The sequence below is a fragment of the Macrotis lagotis genome, chromosome 1 (genome assembly GCF_037893015.1).
Source record: "Macrotis lagotis isolate mMagLag1 chromosome 1, bilby.v1.9.chrom.fasta, whole genome shotgun sequence".
Lineage (NCBI taxonomy): Eukaryota > Metazoa > Chordata > Mammalia > Peramelemorphia > Peramelidae > Macrotis > Macrotis lagotis.
Genome location: NC_133658.1, coordinates 252,603,367 through 252,610,333, shown reverse-complemented (window position 1 = coordinate 252,610,333; position 6,967 = coordinate 252,603,367).

Genomic DNA, 6,967 nt, shown 5'->3' with positions numbered 1-6,967 from the left:
TTTCCTTCTTTCTTCCATACAGAAGGCAGGGGACAGGGAGAAGGGGAATAAAACCAGTCCCCTGGGCTTTTTCTAAACCATCCCTTGGGAAGGACCAAGCCTGAATGATGTGAACATAAGAAATAGAATACACTTTTTAAAATAGATTTTTATTGGGACCTCTTGTTTTTATATTGCTTAGATTTCTCCTCCCCCACCCATTTTTCCCTTCTCCTCCTCTTTCCCAGAGAGCTCTGTCTTAGAACAAAGAATTCTTGGGGGAAAAAAGAAAAAGAAAATCAGCAAAACTGAACAACATAGCAAAAAATCTCCATGGACCCCTCCAGTTTAGAACCCATAGTTCTATATTGCTTTACTCACAATAACCCTGTGAGATAAGTAGTGCCAAGATTATTACCCCCATTTTACAGCTAAGGAAACTTTCCTTGAGTCACATAACCAAAAAATGGAAGAGCCAAGACACTATCATAAATCTGTACTTAGACCTCAGAGATGTACTAACCTAACCTTGTAATTTTACAGATGAGGAAGCTGAGGCTGAGAGGGGATAAATAATTTGCCAGTTGCAATCAAACAGTAAGTATTAGATTCAGAATTTGGATCCAAATTCTTAGATTCCAGAACTTATTGACTCAAACCTAAGTCCTCAGCTTCCAGCTCTACAGGGGTTTCTAACCTTCCCTGCCCTACCCCCAGGGCCCAAGAGTTACCTGGGGGAATTTATGAATCCACAGGTACATTCTACAGGGTCATTTTGATGTTCATTCAGTTTCCTCAAAGTATGAGGCATGTTTCAGCATAAAAAAAAAGTCAATGAGTTAATTTTCATAGACTGAATAAAGATATCTCAAACACATGTGTAAAGTGTATGTTACTTTTTCAATGTGCAAGGATGTTTTGGGGATGAATGAATATAACATTTTATTTTATTTTAAAATTTATTTAGTATTTTATTTTTCCCAATTACATGTAAAAATAATTTTACCATTCATTTTAAAAACTTTGAGTTCCAAATTCTCTCCCTACCTTCACTCCCCATTGAAAAGACAAGCAATTTGGTATAGGTTATATATGATAACGGCATTGTTTTAAAGCCTTACTGAATTCATTATAACTTTCTATTCTCATGCATTTCTCAATCTTTGGATACCAACAATGAATCTGGTGGTCCAGGAGCACATTAAAACATGAAAAGGGGGAAACTTTCTCACATTACTATGTTGCCTTATGTCACATATGTCTTAGCCAGCTAGAGAGACAACAGAGGCTGGTAAAGGAAATAAGGTCCCAGAGCATCTTGGGGAAAGGGTACAGGGCCCCATGTGATAGCTATCTGAAGGATTCTGGCAGCACCCCAAGGAAAGAGACTTAAGATTCTGTTGGAAAAGCAGGAATTCCCATCCTGTCCTGGCTTAGCTTTAGGGATGGGGAGTCAGAGCAAGAAAATCAGGGCAGCTAGGTGGCCCAGTGGATAAAGCATCAGCCTGGAGTCAGGAGGACCAAGTCCAAATCTGACCTCAGACATTTAATACTTACCTAGCTATGTGACCTTGTATAAGTCACTTAACCCTATTACCTTGCAAAAACAACAACAAAAAAGGAAAGGATGATCCTCAGATGTCCATCTCTGCTACTGAGCTGTGTGATCTTGGGTAAATCACATCAAAGATCTGAAATTTAGATTCCTCATTTATAAAAGTGAAGCCTTTAACCCTTGCATTACCCACCTCATTGAGAGGAGAGTACTAGGGAAATATGAATCATTCCTATAATTGTCAGAGCCAAGATTCTAACCCCAGGTGTCGGAATTCCAGATTCACTGTTATTTCCGGTACTCCCTATCTCTGCCTGAGGCCTCTTAGGGGGCCAAAGATAGTGGCCCTGAGACAATCCTGCCGGGCTCCAGCGGCTCCCCTTACCCAGCCTTTCCCCCTCCACCCCAATCTCCAAGTTCTGACGTGAGTGTGGTTTGGGTTTGGCAACTCAGTTGCTGGCCTCTTGCAGCATCCAAGGCTTGCTGCTGCCCCTGTAAGACCTGGGGGCAGGGATAAAGCATATGGGAGAAGATATAGGACACGTTCTCCATCCCTGCTAGACCCTGGGCAGACTCCCAGTAGTCTATCTGACTCCTCCACTGGAAGAATATTCTTTAGGTCATTTAGTCATTCAGCCATATAGTCTTTACTGAGCAGCATTGGGTGGCCCATTCAGGAGAGAAGACAAAATTCCAGTTCCTGAAGAATTCAAACTCTGGTTGGGGAGACACGGCAGGATTGTGGAGAGAGCACTGAACCCATGTCAGGAGATTTGGCTTCAAATCCCTGTTCCAGTATTTGCTGCTTGTATGACCTTAGGAAAGTTATTTAACTTCTCTGAGGCTGGGAATAGGGGAATAATAATAATAATAATATGAACAATACATCCCAGGACAGTTGTGCTTTTTAAAAATTCCAAAGTTCAATGAGAATATTAGGTACCATTTTTACTGACAATAAAGATGTTATGGAGTCTAGGTGATTATCAGAGCAGATACCCATGGGCTGGAGTAGTGGGCAGGGATGTCTTCCTGCAGAATTTAGAATCAAAGGATCATTTTTTTTTAACAGATAACATTGATAGTCTTAATGAAACCAAGTTGTTGTTATGTAATTGTTTTTCAGTCATGTCCAATTCTTCATGACCCCCTTTGGGTTTTTTTTTTTGGCAAAATTATTAGGAGTGATCAACCATTTCCTTCCCCAGATCATTTTATGGATGAGGAAACTGAGACAAACTGGATTAAGTGACTTGCCTAGGGCTAGACCTAGAACATTTTGAAGGCCCAATTTGAACCCAATCCTGATTCCACAGATGGATTTGAACTCACAAAAATAAGTTTCCTGACTCAAGGCCTAGTACTCTATCCATTGTACCAACTAATGGCCCCAAATACTTTTTAAAAAGTATTTGATAAATTCTACCTATTACTTTCAAAGTTGTCTTGCTTGTCTGTTTTTCTCAGAATTTTCTCTTCTATGCATTTTTTTAAAATTCTCTTTTCTTATTTTTGACAGATGAGGGCAACTAGGTGGTACAGTAGATAGAGCCCTGTCCTTAGAGTCAGAAGGACCTGAGTTCAAATGTGGCCTCAAGACACTTAATAGCTTAACACAATAGTTTTTGCCTTGCAAAAACTAAAAAAAATAAAATGAAGGACAATTATTATTTTGATAGAAAGATAGATATACAGACAGATAGATGGATAGATAAATTATTTACTGTGCTCTTGGCACTATATGCTAGAAATACAAACACTAGAAAATGGGACAATCCTGGCCCTCAAGGAGCCTATATTTTCATGAGGGGAAATAACACATAAAAGAGTGCTTAAAAGCAGAGGAGGGTATCTGCAGTTATTTAAAAATAATTACTTACTCCTACCCTTCTCTCAAATTATTTTTTGTTTTGTTTTTTTCAAGGTTTTTGCAAGGCAATGGGGTTAAGTGGCTTGCCCAAGGACACACAGCTAGGTTATTATTGTGTCTGAGACCGGATTTGAACCCAGGTACTCCTGATTCCAGGACTGGTGCTTTATCCACTGAGCCACCTCGCCACCCCTCAAATTATCTTATATCATCTTATTACATCTCTATATAATACTGTATCATATTATTATATCTTTTCATCTCTTCTTTTTTACTCTCAAATCCCTAGAAATAATTGTCTATATTGCCTGCCTCCACCTCTTCACCACTACACTTCCCATCCCCTTGCAGTCATGCAACAGAAATTGCTTTGTCAGATACTATCAGGGAACTCTTAAGTACTAAATCCGATGCTTTTTTCTCAGAAATAAGATTTATAATAGTATTTTAAAACTGGAAGGAATAGATCATCAAATTCAATTTTGTCATTTTACAGGTAAATTCTCTTTCAGAGTAAGATAAAGAGGTCACTGAGGAATTCAAACCCCAGTCTGACTCCAAGGCTCCTGCTCCATCCTTTTTTTTTTTTAAAGGTTTTTGCAAGGCAATGGGATTAAGTGGCTTGCCCAAGGCCACACAGCTAGATAATCACTAAGTGTCTGAGGCTGCATTCGAACTCAGGTCCTCCTGACTCCAGGGCCGGTGCTCTATCCACTGCTCCACCTAGCTGCCCCCACTTCTGCTCCTTCCACTATCCCCACAGTGCCTTCTCATTCAAGCTAGACCCCAAAAGATGGGGAAGATTTGAACTAGCGTGTTAAACATGAGATGTAAAGATAAGAATGAGAAGGGCAAGATTAGGGTCATCAAGACAAAGGTTCCTCTTGTGAAATGGTAACTGATAATTTTAGATCATATTATGAGGGACTTGAATGCCGAGATAAGGAGTTTGGACTTTCTCCAGGCAATGGGGAACCATTGAAGATTGTTGTTCGGTGGATAGCCCTACTTGTAGTTTTATTTTAGGAAGGTTAATCTGGACACCATCTAGACTGAATTGGAGGATGAGAGGTGAGAGGCAAGATTTGTGCTATGCCAATCAAAATTCCCATTTTTATAAACCTTTATTGTATTTGCAAAAAACATTCCTGTGTGAGAGGTAAAGTAAGGATTATCTTCCTTATTTTACAAATGATGCAACTCAGTTTTAGAGAAGTTAAATAACTTGCTTGAAGTCACACAACCAAGATTCAAACTCAACTGCCACTGGATACTTATTCCTTGAAAAGCTAAGGAGGTGATAGTGGAATGTATAGGGATGAAGGGGAGGGAGATAGGAGTAGATGAATGTGAGAAATCCTTCAGATAAAGAATCCCCATTGTGGATGATGAGAGATAAAGAGAGGATAAAGTCAAAGATGGCTTAAAATTGGAAATGACAAATGAAAGGATCTCAGAGGCCCTCAAGTTCCTCATTTTAAACTGAGCCCCAGGGAGGTGGTATGTGAAATAAGGGTAATCAGAAGAGTGTTCTACTCAATTCCCCCCCCCCAATATACTGAATTTGGGCACCTTCCCCAGAGTTGAGAAGGTGCATCTGACTCCCCAAGGCTCGGGGCTACAGATGGCAGGGGCTACTGATCACCTCAGTTACAAATGACTTGTCCAAAGTCACAGAAGTAAGCAAGTGTCAGAGACTGAATTTGAACTTGACATCTTCAGAGATGATGTTCTTTCTATGGTAACTGCCCAAGCTGGGAAGGCTAACTTCCTTTGGAAGCTAAGAGAATGTGAGTCCAATGCCAGCCTGTGGACCTTTCTCCAAACCCCATCGGCATACTTCCTGTGATATGGCTTGTGAACAAGTCACAGCCCCTCTCTGGCCCTCCGTGACTATCTATTCAAAGAGATGGTTGGGCATTATACTTTCAAAATTCCTTTCTATCTCTAATATCTCTAGAGAGGGTTAGAGTGAAAGGAGAAAAACCCAAAAGTAGTTTTGAAGATCAACACATTCCCACACACAATCCCCCCACCCCCAGCCCAGGGGTGGCCTTCCCTCTGTTAGGGAGCCTCAATTTTAAATAAACCATCCCCAGGTCATGGGTCAACTCCAGGTCTCCCCTGCTCCAGAACCAGGGCAGCTCCCTGAAGGCAGTGCCCCTGTTCCTCCATCTCCCTGACAGGGGTGACTGCGAACATAAACACTGCCCAGAGCCTCGGGGGTCTCTCACAGGCGAGGTCTTGGAAGAGGGCGGGAGCTCTTGGTGTCCTGTTTACACAGAGCACCAAGGGTCACAGGCCTCCCCAGACTCCCAGGGCCTGTTCTCTGGAATCTGAAAACAAATACAGGCCTGGCTCCCCAGTCCACCCCCATCACCCACTGTTTCTCTCCTGGGTCCCATTGGCTAGGAATTGGTCTTTCAACCACCTCAAACATCAGATCCCTAGTCTCCCCCCACCCCCAAGAGGGAACAGAGAATGGAACACATGAGTTCTGTACTGTTTTCTAGAAAGATGTCAGCAGATGGAGGATAGATTCATGAAGCTACCAAGCCTAGAGTCTTAAAATATACTACATAAGGGGAAACCTGAGAGATTGTTTTGCCCAGAATCCTCTCTATCTATCTGTGCTGTTCAGTAAATTCTAGTGGTACCCTATTACCTCCAGGATCAAATAAATATTAAATTCTCTTATTTTTGTTAAAAATTAATTTTTAAAAAGTTAAACATATTCATATGAAATTAAAATAAAATTATCTTATTATTAAAAGCCTTCACAAGCAGCCCCTCCCACCTCCCTACCCTTTCAGTCTTCTTTCAAGTAAAGTCACCCTAGTCATCCAGTGACTGGCAGCATCCTTCCTATTCCTCATCCAAGACGCTCCATCTCCTGACTCTGGGAATTTTTCCTGGCTCTCCCCCAGGCTTGGAATGTTCTTCCTTCTCATCCGACCTCTTGGCTCCCCTGGCTTCCTTCAGCCTTAGCTAAAATCCCACCTTTTGCAAGCCTTTCCTGATTTTCCCCTTCATGCTGGTGCCTTCCTGTAAGATCTAGCCCCAGTTTATACTGTGGGTATCTTGTCTATATGTAATTGTTTGCATCTTGTCTCCCTTTAGTAGACTGTAAGTTGCTTGAGGGCAAGGGTTGCTGTCACTTCTCTTTATATTCTTATTTAATATTATATATATAATAATATTTACTATTACTTAAGAAATGATTATTGACAGGAGAAGAGAACAACTTTGCCGAGAGGAGAGGGGGACTTGCGAGGTCACACAGGGACCTACTGGCAGACCAGGACTTGACCTTAGGCTTTCTGCTTACTGGGCCAGGCTGCTAGGACAGCCATGTACTAAGGACAACTCTGGAGCTTTTGGCCAGTGGAGAGGAGGAAAGCCTTTCCTCATCTCTGTTTTTAATGGGAAGGGGCAGCCACCCACATCCTCCATCCCAGCAGGGGTTGAGTTAGGGGGGGAAGGGGACCTGGCACTCTCTCCCAGCCTTCCCAGCTCCACTTCCGACAGCTGCCGTCCCCGGCTCTTGTAGAATTCCCCAGACT